Genomic DNA, 15,675 nt, shown 5'->3' with positions numbered 1-15,675 from the left:
GCATATATCTTTGAAAGAAATGCTAAGAAATGATCTTTTCTGTTGGAAATTAGCCTGCTTTTACATTCTGCAGTAGGCATACGTGTTTACAAACCAGGCAGGAACTGGATCATATTTTACACATACTTTAGAAACTGATTTGAATTTTGCTCTCTACCTGCAAGGCTATTTCTTACGTAATTACATAAGCTGGCCACTATACTAAATTTTGTTTCACTATTTGCTTAATCCTCACAACAACTCTATAAGCTGCTATTATTACCCCCATATAACAGATAAAGAACTTGAGGCAGAAAATAATTTGGGTAACTTGGTAACTGGTGGAGCTGGGTAAGACTGCACCCAGTCTGACACTCAAGTCCATTCTTCTCACCGATGTCTGATACTGCTACCTACATTCAGCAATGACAGCTGAATTCATATTTAAGTGTGTCATTTCTAAAAGCCAAAGCTCTATTAGTACTGCTGTGTAAATTATTCTTTTGAGATGTGATTGCCAAAAAAACAAAAACAAATAAAATCAGGGTGCCACTGAGGGGGGGGCGAACTGCATATGGATGGAAAAAAGGGGACTTTGTGAGGACACAGTTGCACAACTCTAGAAATATCTAAAATGGCTGATTTGTGCAATTATAATTTGTGAATTTTATGGCCTGTAAATTACACCTTAATACAGCTATTAAATTAAGAAACTGGATACCAAATTAAGACTAAAACACATATATATATATCACACAAAGAACAACAGGCAAATATCATTATTTACTGCACCATTCTTTCATGCAGCTTCCTTTCCTCACCCGTTCCTGAAAGGATGACTCATTTTATAATATTTTAAATTATTTAGCAAATAATTTTTGACAGGCTACTATGTACCCAGGACTAATCTAGGCACTTGGAATAGATCAATAAACAAAACAAAATTCCTGTCCTCACGGAGCTGGGTTGGAGTCTAGCTGGGGTGGGGGGTGGAGATGACAATTCACACGACAGAGAGGCAGAGGAAGTGGCATGTTAAGAAAGAGGAACCATGGAAAAAATAAAAAAAGGGCAAGGTAAAGAGAGTTTAGGGTATGGGATTATGGTGATGTTGTATTAAATACCAGAGCAGGCCACACTGAGGACTGAGGTTAGAAATAAGACTAGGAGGTGAGAAGTCCCAGGTAGACGGAATAACCATCACCGAGGCCAGCGTGCACCTCGCATGTTCCAGAATGGGGGCACTGCTGGAGCTGCGGAGAAGGGTCAGTGCAGATCCTGTATGGCCTTGGAGGACGTTGCAAGGACTGTGGCTTTTACCCGGAGTGAAATTGGGAGGCACTGCAGAATGACGACACAATCTAACTTAGGTTTTCAAGGCTCACTTGACTGCCGGGTGAGAATAGTCAAAACGGGTCAGAGATGAAAGGAGGGAAGCCTCTGAGAAGGGCTGTGCAGGAGGAGAGGACAGTGGCTCAGGGCAGGGAAGCAGCAGTGGAGGCAGGAGCCATGGTGAGAAGTGGCTGGGTTCTGGATCTGTTTTAAAGGCAGTGTTAAACCAGATCTATTGACAGAATTCATGTGGTATGTCAGTGAAAATCAGAATAACTCCAAGTTTTTTGACCCAAACAGCTGGAAGGATTAAGTTTCCACTAACTGAATGGGGGATGTTGCAGAAAGGACCAGTTTGGGGGGTTGGACGACAAAGAGCTCAGTTTTTACACATGTTGATTTTAAGATATCAGAGTTCCAAGTGAAGATGTCAAATCAGCAGAACATTGTAAGAGTTCAGAGTTGGAGAGAAAAATTCTAGAGGGAGGCAGAAATGTGGGAATCATGGGTCACACAGGTGGTAGAGGAAGACATGAAACCCAGATACTCAAACATTAAGATAACCTGGCATTAACCATAGAAGTTGTCCTTGAGGGCCTGCCTACTAGGTGTGGATATCAGTCCTATTTCCCAACCACTCGAATTTTATAAAGGAACTTACAAATGAATTCGTGCAAGACACTGCCTCCAGTGGGTGGATCCAGAGAAGGAGTGGGAGAATGGGATGCTGCACGCTACTCCTTACGGCAGAATATATGTGTGTGTGTGTGTGTGTGTGTGTGTACGCATGTTTGTGTGCACAGGGGGATGAGATACACCTGGCTTAAGAAAAAGAGCTAGTAAGTCTAGAAGCCGAAAGATGAAAGAAAATCCAGATCTGGTAGAGGGAAGAGGGGAAACACTGTGTACTGAAAGACATATCCCCATACTGCCATTTCCCACCATCCTATCAGGAACACAGTTGGAAAGGGGGGAATTATGTAGATACGTGTGATGTACACAAACTTTCTGACTATGTAACACTGAACATCTACATATGTAGCAAGTTAATGATATTTATATCTGCTTCAAGTTTAATAACAAGTTCACAACAGAGGGAAAATAAAATATTGAGGACTGGTAGGAGTATCATAGAAGGACTTTCAACGCTCAGAATGGAAGCAAAATCAGCTTCACCCCACAAAGAATGTCATTAAGTGTCAAGAATGTTTATATTTGCTTAAGAAATTGAGAGTTACAGCTTCCTGCTTTAAAGAATTAACTTTAAGACAGATACCATACTATAAGCAACGTCTATACTGGAGCTTCCTTAAAGCTATTTTTAGTTTCTGCTTGTTCTGATGTACTCCAGACACTCTGCAAAGAAAACCTTCTTTTCAAAGGCTTAAAGGAATAAAAAAAGAAATAACACTGCATTCTTTTAAGTGTTCCATGTACTGAAAGACACTTGCAAATGAAGCACCCAGCCACAGGTCTACATTTTTAACAATAAAGTCGTTTGTGCAATTTTTCAATTGCTATGTGGCTTTGTGTCAGTCTCTCACTAAGAAGCAGAATGGAGTACCAGAAAATGACACATCAGGTCTATAACTACAGATGTGCGAGATGAACTTACACCAGGAAACAGCTAAGTGGGAGGGTAAGGTTTACCTTTTAAGTTACCGTAAGTGCAGTTACACCTGCTCCCTGCTTCCCCTGTGAAGTGAAGAACTAGTCTTTTCTAGAAAAGCTCTCATTCTGAGAACTGTCTTCTTTAAAATATTCGAAGATTCTCTTTTAAAGTTCTTTCATTTTTAAGTCTTTCCCCAACTCTACATCCCATAACAAGTGTAAAAATTATCCTATAGCCTATTGTTACAGAACATACTCTACAAAAGCTGAGGTTTCCCAGGGTTTGGATCCCAGAACTCTGCTACCAGATAATCCTAAAGCTTTCCTTCCATAACAGACTCTTCCGCAAATTCCCAGCTGCGGGCAAATTCGGCTTCTCAGACCAGGTAACTTTCTAACTCTGCCTACGAACACTCTGCTGCCAGGAAAGGAACTCTCAGACAGAAAGCACACAAAGCCCCTAGTGAGGGTTGCCTCCTTCAATCAATCAAGATGCCATCACCAAGCAAATATTTAAACCAACTGCAAAACCTCTGAAGACAACTTACAAACAATATACTTTCTATGGAGGCATACTATTTGCTCTGGAATAGTGATTTCCAATGGAAGGAACAAAGGACCACATGACCCAAGCAATTTTTTAAAACTGCACATAACTATCCCTCTTCACGTGAGGATTCAGGCAAGCCCGTCTTACAGGCCTAGGTGTAACAGAATGACAGCACCTCTAGGAGTAGGATGAAAAGCATCGAGGTAGACTTCTAGTGAAAGGGGGTGATGTAACAGGGCCCATCGCCCACTTACCTCCCACCACAGGACAATCATCTCAGATCGAGAACAAACACTTTGGGAAACAGAGGTTGTTTATATTTTTATGGATTTCTGGTGGAAATAATGCCCTGAGTCATGTGAAGTTGTGGCTGCCAAATTGAACAGGGGACTGGACATTTTCACATTCAGGACAAAAATAGCCCCCAGATAGCCACCATATCTGCTCTCCCCTTTGCCTGTTCACCCCAAGAGCTGCAGGACTCTCCTGCTTGCAATGACACCCACCAATTCTCACAAATTCTTGACAAGTTCACGTCATCAGCTGGTGGTGTCAAAGTCACTATTTGTACTGCTATGAAGTCCCTCCATTACTTTATATCCCTTCTATTTTCTCTCTTGTCTTCCTACCTACACTTGCATACACAAGATGGTTACTGCACTAACATTGCCTCTGTAATCAATCCAGGATATAGGAAGTAGAGATTCAACTGTAACCAGTCCCAGAATACTTGTCATGCCACTCTAGTGTCCCAAAAAATACTCTGGCATCCCTCATCTCACACAAACAACCACTGCACTACTTAGAGGTTGTAAAATTAGAGGGCTTTCTCTACTGGGAAACACTGTGGCTTGTGGTAGAGTTGTGATTTCAGTTTTGGCAACTGGTTACAGGCAAAAAGACATGGTCCACAAAATTTCTTCAAGTGTTTGGAATTTAAACTTTCATTAGATACAGAGCCGGAGGACTAACCGTAATCTATGAACATATGGTCATATTATCAAATAATGTTCATGTCTACCTTACAGACATGTAAGGACTTGGATTACACCTGCAGCCTCTAGGCCTTTAGAATTGGATGTGAAGCATCCTGTGAAATAAAAACCTCCTATCCAGTCACAGAACACCTTAGAGGCAACATCACACTAATGTCACTGAATACATTAGTATAGTCCATGTATGGTTAAGTTACAAATCCAATTTCTCAGAGATGGAAAGGAGATGTCTAGAAAAGCTGGAAAAGCCCAATTACTAAAACAGCTCAAAAGTTAATGCAGACTCCTACACCTCCCAGAGCAGAGGGCGGAGGGGGCATTGCCCACCACTCTGTCCTTCCCCAGGACGTGGCATGTGGGGAAGCAGGCATGAATGGGTGGCTGGTACTCGGAGGTGGAGAGGTGATGAAAGCAAGAGTGGAACTGCTCTGGTCCTAGAACAACAGAGCTGTAAAATGCTCGGCTTCAGTACAACCCACTCCCTTTCCCACTTTCCCTCCCACCTATGTGACAAACAGAACATAACCAAGCACTTTCTGCCCATGATGGTGACTACTAGCAGGAAAGGGACCAAGATAAAAGCATGTCTTATAAAAGATGTCTGATTTTAAGGCTATGTTATAAACAATGATCAGCACTGTCACAGTGGGACACTTGTGAGGCGCTCAAGTAGGGAGGAGGAGGTTGAGGATCCATTTCCAGCACTTAAATGTGTTTTATCACTCCTATTTCTGACCTTTCCTTTGCCACTATTTGTAGCACTGCCATCACTGGCAGGTAAAGGGGCAGCAATGTGACTTGGCCGTTTGGCTGATGGGGCTACATTTCCCAGCACTGGAATGAAAAGGCACTGGAAGACGATCAGCTGGATGATGTGAACTGTGGTCCTGGCCTGTGCCAAACACTAACCAGGTGACCCTGGGTTAGGCTCTTAGTCTCTCTGGGCTTCCGGCTGTTTACTTATAAAAGAAGGTTTTGTCATTGCACAAATATATCCAATATGAAATGTAACGTGAAAGTCAAACATAATGACAATTCACCTGCTTGCCTCAGGAAACTGTACAAGCACTGAACACTATGTGAATGTAAATACAGACTTAAGAAAACTATTGAGGTAAAGCGCTAAACTGAACATGGAGATAAAGTTTTATGGATTTTCTTGCCTTTCTTTTTTAATTGCAACACTGAATTAATAGTTATTAGCTATAATCCACACCACCACCCTGCGAATAAATAAAGTAGGTAAGCACTGCCTGGATGCATGTTTTGTCCGATGCTAAGCAGGGTGAGGGGTATAAAGGAGGCTGAACAAGGTAGTCTTCTCCAGTTACCAGCTAAGTGAGGAAAAACATTGGAAACCACCCAGGGATGGTACCAAGTCAGTACTCAAAGCCAAGATTACAGGCTACTGATCATAAACAGTGCAGGAATAAAAAGAGGAGCTAGAAGTAATTGGAATAAATAGGGAAGACTCTATGAAGGGGATGGGGCTCCAACTAGTTCTCAGGGCAATTCTAAGCTGTTTTAACTGAGGACTGGATAGGAAAAGGCTGGTGACTCCTGGTTTTTAATAAGGCACATGTTACCATAGGAGGCTAAGTTACATAATAATTGGAACACATAAGCTAAGTACAAAATGATGATGGGTCGAGACTACCTGACTGAGATCTGGTTGTGTTAACTCTTTGACTTGACTCTAGATGTTGGAGAGCCAAAACTGTAGGTTGACTGAAAGGGGGGGAGAGAATATCCAAGAATTCAGCAGAAGGAAACAATAACGTATCAGGGATGAAAGCTCTTCATCAGAGTATCAGCAATCAGAATAGACACTTGAAACCAAAAACATACAGTTCAAGAAGCTGACAAAATATGGAGGGTGGTGAGAAAAAGATAAATCAAAGACCACTCCAAGCCTTTGGGTATTTAAGACCGGAAGAATGATTATCCCACTGAATAAGTGGAGACGCTGCAAGAAGAAAGATTATGAAATCAGCTTTAGACATGTTGAATCTGACGTATGAGCTAAGAGTAGGTTTTCTCTAAGAAGCTCAAAATTCAAAACTGAAGCACAGATGTAGAGTACAGGCTTAAAGATGCAGATGGACAAGACATGATAAATCTCCTAAAAGAAAACATAGGCAAAACATTATCTGACATAAATCTTAGCAACATTCTCCTAGGGTAATCTACCAAGGCAATGGAAATAAGAGAAAAAAATAAACAAAAGGGACGTAATTAAACTCATAAATTTCTTCACAACAAAGACAACCATAAGTAAAACAAAAGTAAACAACAACCTACGAATGGGAGAAAATATTTGCAAATTATACGACTAACAAAGGCTTAATTTTCAGAATATATAAACAGCTCATACAACTTAATAACAAAAAAACAAACAGCTCAATCCTAAAATAGGCAAAAGACCTAAACAAGCATTTCTCCAATGAAGACACAGTTGACCAATAGGCACAGGAAAAAATGCTCGATATCACTAATAAACCGAGGAATTCAAATCAAAACTACAATGAAGAATCAGCTCACACTAGTCAGAATGGCCATCGCTCAGAAGTTCATGAATGATAAATGCTAGAGAGGCTGTAGAGTGAAGGGTACCCTCTTACACTGCTGGTAGAAATCTAGTTTGGTGTAGTCATTATGGAAAGCATGGAAATCCCTGAAAAAACTAAAAGTAGACTTACCCTATGACCCAGCAATCCCACATCTGGGTATATAACTGGAAAGAACTCCAATGTGAAAAGATACCTGCACACCAGTATTCACAGCACCACTGTATACAATAGCCGAGACATGGAGGAAAGCTAAATGTAGCAACAGATGACTGGGTAAAGAAGTTGCTGCATATTTATACACTGGAATACTACTCTACCATGAATAGGACAAAATAAAACCATTTGCAGCAACATGGATGGAGCTAGAGATGGTCATTCTAAGTGAAATCAGCCAGAAACAGAAAAATACCAAATGATACAACTCATATGTGCAATCTAAAAAAAGAGAGAAAAAGACAATGTGAACTCATCTGCAGAACAGAAACAGACTTGCAGACTTAGTAAACAATCTTAAGGTTACTAGGGAAAGGGGAGTTCGAGATTTACAAATGTTAGCCACTACATATAAAAAGAGATTTTAAATAAAGTTTCTTCTATATAGCACAGAAACCTATGTTCATTATCCAGCAATAACCTATAATGAAAAAGCCGATACAGCCACCAACTGAGGAAGCAAGAGAAGAAAGGAGAGTTAGTTATGCTGGGCTAGAGCCCACTTCTAAAATTCTTGTCAGCCACTGATGCTGCCCCGAGTACACTGAGCCTTCCTCCCAGGGACAGGCTGACATGACATGTGTCCTGCAAACCTGGGGCAGCAGAGGCCGTCCACAGGTCTGGCCCTGGGGGAGATGGGAGCAAGTCCACCTGCTTCCCTTGGGGCAGCATCCCTCCCCGCAGCCTCCGCCACCTGACTGCACCGCGCCTGCCTCTCAGGAAACCACTGGCTTGAAAACAAGTGATCCACGAACCTGGGGCAGCGGCAGGGAGATGGGCAGCGACCTGGCAACTGGTCGACCTGCCCCCATCTTCCCCACGGCCTGTCAAGGGCTCGGCCTCTGCTGCTCCAGGCACGGTCCCCAGGTCAGCCTGCTCCCGGGAAGAGGGCGCGGTGTGGTCGAAGGGAGTGGCGGGTTATGGAGTCTGACCATGGGGGCCCGTGGATTTGCTTCAAACTCCCCAGCGCATGGCCTGAGCTTGGCCTCTGCTGCCTCAGGTTCGTGGAACTCAGGTTACAGGTCAGCCTGCTCCTGGAAGGCGGGTGCTGTGCTGTCAGGGAAAGGTGGCGGCTGCTATGGCGGGATTGGGGCTGCCCTATGAGAGCGCGGGGTTTGCGACCATTTCCCGCTGCCGCTGCAGCCATCCCAGCACACTGATCACACCGAGCCCACCTCCCAGGAGCAGACTGACCTGTAACCTGACTCCCACGAACCTGGGTCTTTAGAGGCCGCCCCCAAGGTCAGGCCGCGGGTAAGATGGGAGCAAATCCAGGGGCTCTCATGGGGCAGCCCCCATTCCATCCGAGGCCCCGCGACCGCACCGCACCCGCCTCCCAGGAGCAGGCCATGATCTGAGGGCCAATAGGAGATGCTCCGGAGCCGTCCGGCGCCCTCCCACCTCCCGGGGCTGTACCTGATCTCCTAAACCCGGGTTTAAGCTGCGGCACAAACGCGAGGTCCAGGAACTACTAATAGCGGGGTTACCACGAACCACAGCGGCGGCTGGGACCCGCCTCAGGGTCCTAACGGGACGCGCAGCCGGGACCTCACCTCCGCACCCCTCCCTGGGCGTCTCTTCAGCCGCACAGCCCAGGCGTCACCCGCCGGCTCCCCGAGCAGCGCGCCCCCACCAGCGCCCTCTTAACTGTCCGGCAGCGGCAGCCGAGCCGCGGGCAAGTGGCGGCCCAGGCCCCAGGCTGTGTTCCTCTTCCAGGAGCTGGTCCAGGAGCAACCGGCTGCCGCCAGCTTCCACGCATTCTGGGTGGGTTCTGGCGTCCGCGCGTCTGCCCGTCTGCTCGTGCGCGCCCCTCCTCCTCCCGCCCGCAGCGCAAACTGCTCGGGTGGGTCTCCTGCTTTACCGGCCCTGGCCGCTGGGGCCGGGAGGAGCCAGGTGGGGCCCCTCCTGCTTGTCCCGCCGGGTCTCCATCCCCAGAGCCTTCACCCAGCCACTGACTGGGTCCTGGCACTGAACTAGAACCACGACTGCCCTGGGCCAGGCCACACCCCGCCAGCCCCACTTCCCCTGCACACCTTTTCCTCCCTGTTACTACCTTCCCACCCCTGGCCAGGCCCAGTCTCCCACCAGACCTTGAAGACACTGCTCCTTCTCCTCACACCGAGGTCCCTGCCCTGACACTCCATCCTGCTAGGTCCTAACCTATGGCCCCTACACCCACAAGCTTACCCCTCATATCTCAGCACAGGACACCCAACATCCTGAAATTGTCCCCCTCACCTCTCAACCAGGTCAGTTCCAATCTGATCGGGCCCCACACCTCTCAACCTGTACCCCCTCACCATGGGATCCCCTTCATTCTGAGTGCACCCCTACCCTGAGCTCACTCCCCCACCCCTCACCCTGTGGTTGAGGTGGGGAAATACGTGCTCCAGTAATGATTACTACTGCCACCAGTGGGGGATCCAGCCTAGTGTGCACATTCATAGTTAATGTCTGAGGCTACAGGGTGAGGCAGGCTGGGCTGAAGGTGGTTCCAATTCCCGCCTTGGCACCCTGATTCCCACAGCCTGTGCCTCAACTGACCCGATGGGTCAGGTTGATCCCAGGCTGCCAGGCACTGGCCTTGGGATTTGGGTAGTTGATGGTACTGATGGTGATCTGGACCCCTAAGGCGGAGGCATTGGGCACGCGGACCTTTGGGGTGGGGGAGTTCAGAGTTTGCACTTGAGCCCAGGGGTAGACAGCAGATGGTGGGCTGTGTGCATGGGGCTGTGTGCATGGCCTGGTCTCAGCCCAGGTGGGTGCAGGGACCTTGTTCATTCACACCAGGCCAGAGGGAAGAGGGAAGGAAGCTGTCAAGGCGTCAAAGTGAGGAAGCCAATGTTTTAGAGCAAAGTAGGAAGGTGCACTGGCCAGGCCACCATGGATCTCACCGCGACGCTGGTCCCTTGCATCAGGGGAGACTGGCAGTTGACTGGCCGATGAGACATCCCCTGCTGTGGTATAGTTTACAGGCAATTGAAGGGATTTTGAGAGGTAATTTTAATCCAATAATTGTCACTTTCTCTGCAGTAGATTAGGTCCAAAGTCATGGTGAATCTGGCAGGGATCCTGCCTGAACTCCAGCCTTGGACAGTGGAGGACCCACCCAGGAATCATCCACTTAGCTCTCACCAAAAGTCACTGTAATAGAGAAGAACAAATCTGACTCCATATTGGATCTGTTCCTTTTCCTTTAACACTCTGCCGTGTTTTCTAGGCTTAGACTTGCTAGTTATGCACCTTTTGTAAAACAATGTTGCCTTTAGCCTGAAATAAACAGGAGAGCCTATTCCCAAAACTCTGAGCTTTAAGGATATAAATACTTTGCACTCCTATAAAGATAACAAGTGGCAGAATAGAAAAAGTTTGTTTTGTTGCAGGTTTTGCAGAAACACCATGATCTGACCCACGTGGACAGCTGCAAAGGATTCCAAGAACAAAGAATTCCTACACCAACAAGTTTGCAACAACCAACCACAGCCCCTCCCCTTTTTAGTAGAAAAGGAGCCTGAAGTTGACATGGGGAAGATGGTTCTCCAAGATATTAGTCCGCCATTATCTTGTTTTGCAGCTGTTTACGTAGACCAGGTCATAGTGCCTCTGTAAATCCTCTAACAAAACAAAAGTAGTTTTCTATTCTACAACCTGTTGTCTTTATACAAGTGCAAAAGTGTTAATATCCTTAAAAATCAGAGCCTTGAAAGTAGGCTCTCCTGTATATTTAAGGCTAAAGGCAACATTGTTTTACAAAGGTGCAGAGCTAGTAAAACTAAGCCTAGAAAAGAGGGCAAAGGGTTAAAGCCAAAAGGACAGATCTTCTATGGAGTCAGATTTTTTCTTTTCTATTATACTATATTCTATTTTTGTTTTAAGTATATAAGAATAAAGTTTAGCCTTTTCCCATTTTAAATTGTGCAATTTTAAGGAGCATTAATTGCATTCACAGTGCTGTGAGACCAGCACCACTTGTTTCAGACTATTTTCTTCCTCAAAGTAAAAGCTTGTATACAAAGAGCACCCCACGTCCTACCTCCCCTAGCCCATGACAAGCCCTAATCCCCTTTCTCTCTCTATGTCTTTACGTATCCTGGAGGTTCCCTATCAGTGAAATCATATAAAAGGTGGCTTTTTTTTGGTTTGTCTGCCCACATATCTTAAGTAGGGACGGGTGAATTATTTTTTTTTCACCTGAATTAGCATTTTTGTATTTTGAGAGGAAAGTCCAGATGGATTAAAGATGAGACGTACCATATGAAGCCCTTTTAGTAACTCTGTGTATAATCTCGGGGTAGGCACTGCTGTTCTAAGTGTGAAATCAGAGCCAGAAGGGAGATGCTTAGCTCTTCTTGTGGCAAAATCAAACCAAACAAAAGCAGAAAACAAAGGCCAAGAAAGACAGCTGGAAAGACAAACCACAGCCTGGAAAAACATTTCCTCATGACCCAAGGTCGGAAAAAAGCTTCACATCCCTGTGGTCCAAAAAGCTCTTGAAGCCCAGTGTTCTGAAAAGAAACAAAACACACAGAGTCAGTTCCAACGAGAGGCAGTGCAGGTGGCCGGTTTGTGCTGGAGATGCTCGACCTCTCAGGTGAGGACACAGGCAGACAGACAGACTGCAGAGACAGCATTGGCCACCATCACCCTGGCAGGTCTTTACCCCGGTGACAACCAGCCATGGTGACAACGTGAGCAGGCAGAGGCCCCAGGAGGTACCCTGGAAGGAAGAGCAAATGGACGCTCCTCTCCAGCAGAACAAGGTGTAGGATACATCAAAGTGCCACAGGTGCATCCCTTCCCTAGCAGTGCTGAGCCTTAGAGAAGATCCCACCAAAGTGCTTGCACAATTTTCAAAGATAATGTTTCTTCAGTAACATGAATTCAAAATAATCAATATGTCATCAAGGGATTTTCAGAAGTGACCTGCCCTGGACCCGTACAATACACACACATAAATACACACATATAGACATAAATATATACACACATACATACAGGAAAAGAGACAGAGAGACTGAAACACAGAGAAGCAGGGGGAGACAAAGAAACAGAGAGAGAGACAACTCAGAGAGGCACTGAGAGACAGAGACAGAGAGAAAGAACACTGGAGCTGGTAATGAGTGGAACTCACATACATTTTCACAAGTCAGTCTATGTGTCAGAACCTGGTCCCAAAGTCGATCCACCCTCCAGGGGATGGTGTGGGGATCCCACAAGGGTGTGGGAACAGAAGGCAAAAAATAGGAAGCCATTGTGGGGCAGCCCACCACAGAGGCCGAGATGGGACACTGGGCCTGTATGTCAACATGACAGAATGACCTAGGAGGTTGTATGCCAGAGCGGACGATGTCAGAGTTGTATTTAATTTCAGTCTCACGACTGGGAGCGGGGAAGCAAGCAGCAAGGAAAGTGACTTTCTCCAGACCCCAGGGCAGACCCCGGCCTGTGTGGGGTGTGCTTTGAACTCTGCCAGCCCTCTGTGGGGTCCTTCCTTTGCTGAGTCTGTGCACGATCTCCCTGTGATGCCAGCCCGTGGGGGTGACAGAAGCAATAGGTGTTTCTAGGTCTAGAGACAGGATGGCTTCTCTAGGAAGCAGGGGCCAGAATGATCCCCACTGTGCTGATGGGGGATTGGGGAGGCCCTGAGAGGCACATGGCTTGTCCAGGATGATAACACTGCTGAGTAGGGGGAGCCAGGTCTGAACCCAGCTGTGTCTTCAGAGCTGCGGCACTGGTTGCATCCAGGCCTCCCCAGGGCTATGGGGGGGGCCTGAGTTGGTGTCACTGTGTGTGGACATGGCATGGAGTGAGAAATGAGAGATTGGAAGCCCAGAAAGGCCCTTGAGGAGCTTTGTGTCAGGAGGAAGCTTGGAGAAGTGGACCCCAGGAAGTGACCTCACTTCCCTGGCAATAGAGCCCAACAGAACTTGGAACCGAAGTCACCAGGCACCCACTCTGTAGAGAAGTCCCTACTCAGCTCACCTGGTTGGAGACAGAGGCATGTTCTGCTGCATTCCATTATCCTGAGGCCGCAGGCCCCAGAAAGCCCGCAGCGAGGGTCTCTACCAACGCTGCCGGCACTGGGTCAGGTCTCACCCAAGGCACCTCTGGCCTTTTGGACAGAGAGACCCAAAGGTAACACAGGGAGGCCCAGGGCAGGCCCCTCCAGGCTGGGCCACCTCTCAGATCCCATCCAGGTAGCCACACGGCCCCATCCTGCCTGGTGGAGGTGGAGCAGTCAAGTTGGGGATGGGTATCTGCCTCAAGAAAGAGCAGGACAGAGGCCTGGGGGGCCCGGTCACATAGACAGCCCAGGACAAAGCTGGCTGGCTGGAATGTGGAGAGCCCGGGAAGGGTCCTGCTGCCCGAGGTGGAGCCCATGCTCTCTGGGTATGTATATTCCCTCCCGGATGTCTGAGCTGAACAAGGTTCTGGTCTGATCTAGCAGCAGAGGGTAGAGTCTACAGAATCAGGAGTGTTCCTGGCCGGGAAGGACTCTGAGATTCCATGCTGGGTCAGCTGCTGGTCACTATCATTGCAGAGCCAGATACCACATATTGAAAAGAAGCTGATGAATAAGAACACCAACGCCCCCTCCCCAAGTGAAGGGCTGGTGTGTCACTCTTCTGAGGGCCAGCGCAGGCTCCTGGTGGGTCTGGATATGGAGGGGTCCCCACCACCATGGCCCACAAATCAGTGGGGCAGGCCTCCGACCCAGACATCACCCAGGGCTCTCCCAGGGACCTACCCGGGGCTGACGGGTAGCTCAGCACACCCTGGTCTGACCTGGAGCACCGTGCCCACCTCGCTGCAAGTCAGGTGGAGGACCAGGAGCCCCCGAAGCAGAGACCAAAGGTCATAAAAGCAGGGCTGGTGTATGTGTGTAGGTGAGGGTGGGGCGAAGGCTGGGCCACACAGGGAGGTGTCCCTAGAGGCTACTGTTGGGACCAGAAAAAAGAATGGCCTCAGAACACCTGTCTGGAAAAATTCAGTCACAGAATACATCCTGTGGCCACTTTCTGGGTGGGAGCTGTCTGGAAAGCTCTGGGAAGATTTCTGTCCTTGTAGAGGCACATGGAAAGGGAGGCAGGTGAGTAAATTTTTCCTCTCTCACAGCATGAGATCTTCCACAAGACTTAAAACTCTCTCCACTTCCAATAGTTACAGAGGAGGCAGGGGCAGGGGAAGATGTCAGAGACCAAAAATGGGACGAACTGGATCCAGGAGGAGACCTCGAGCTCCCTCCTGCCGCTCCTGCAGCTCCTCCTGAACCTGCGTCTGCAGCTGGACTGCTGGGCAACGGAGAAACAGTTCAGGCATCACCACCACCTGGGGTAGAGCCCCCTCTGCACCCACCCACACCTTCTTCTCCAAAATGTTCTCCAAAATTCCACCGTCAGTCCCCCCACAAACTTGACGTCCCTTCCGCTGGAGATGTTTTTGTTTCATTTTCTTTAGTTTCCTTTGCTTGTTTCACATCATTTATGACATCCTTTATTTTTCTTTTTAGAGTTTCATGTAATAAAATGTAGACTTTTCCCCTTTTAAATTATGCAATTCAGGAGCATTAGGGGCATTCACAATGTTGTGCGACCATCACCACCATCTAGTTTCACACTATTTCTTTCCTCAAAGTGAAACCTTGGATCCAGAGCATGCACTCCCCTCCCTCCTCACCCAGCCCCTGACAACCCCAAGTCCTCTTTCTCTTTGTGTGTCTTTACCTCTACTGGTTGTTCCCTGCCAATGAAATTTTAAAAAAGGATTTTTTCCTTCCTGCCCACATGTTTTCAACTGGGGCTGAGGATTTTTGTTTGTTTTCACTTGAAACAGCATTTTTATTATTTTCAGGGGATATCCAGAGGGATTAAAGATGTGATGCACTAAATGAAGCCCTTTTGGTAACTCTGTGCATAATCTCAGGGTAGACACTGCTGTTCCCCCTGTGACACCACAGCCAGAAGACACAAGGGAGATGCTTAGCTCTTCCTGTGGCAAAAACAAAACCAAACGAATCAAAGAAATTAGTAAAAACCCAGAAAAATTGCTTGAAAGGCAAACCACAACCTGAAAAATTCATTCCTCATAACCCAAGGTTGGAGAAATTTTTCCCATCCCTGTATTCCAAAATCCTTTTGAAACTCAGTGTTCTAAACAGAAACAGAACAGGCATGGGCAGTTCCAATGAGAGGCAATGCAGGTGGCCAGTGTGTGTTAGAGATGCTTGACCTCTCAGGTGAGAACAGAGGCAGAGAGAAACACTGCAGAGACAGCATCGGTCACCATCACACTGGCGGTTCTTTAGTCAGGTGACAACCAGCCCTGGTGACAATGTAAGCAGGCAGAGGCTCCAGCAGATCCCCTGGAGGGAAGAGCGAAGGGACGCTCCTCTTCAGGAGAACAGGGTGCAGGACGCATCAAAGGG

General features: G+C 47.1%; 1 long non-coding RNA gene across 1 annotated transcript in view; it reads right to left on the bottom strand.

The window, feature by feature from the left end:
* The window catches only part of LOC140693421 (uncharacterized), an 823,905-nt gene that overhangs the window by 27,998 nt on the left and 780,232 nt on the right, over positions 1–15,675 (bottom strand). The window lies entirely within an intron of this gene.

This window comes from Vicugna pacos, unplaced genomic scaffold (assembly GCF_048564905.1).
Source record: "Vicugna pacos unplaced genomic scaffold, VicPac4 scaffold_19, whole genome shotgun sequence".
NCBI classification, from domain to species: Eukaryota; Metazoa; Chordata; class Mammalia; order Artiodactyla; family Camelidae; genus Vicugna; species Vicugna pacos.
This window is presented reverse-complemented; position numbering and strand designations above follow the sequence as displayed.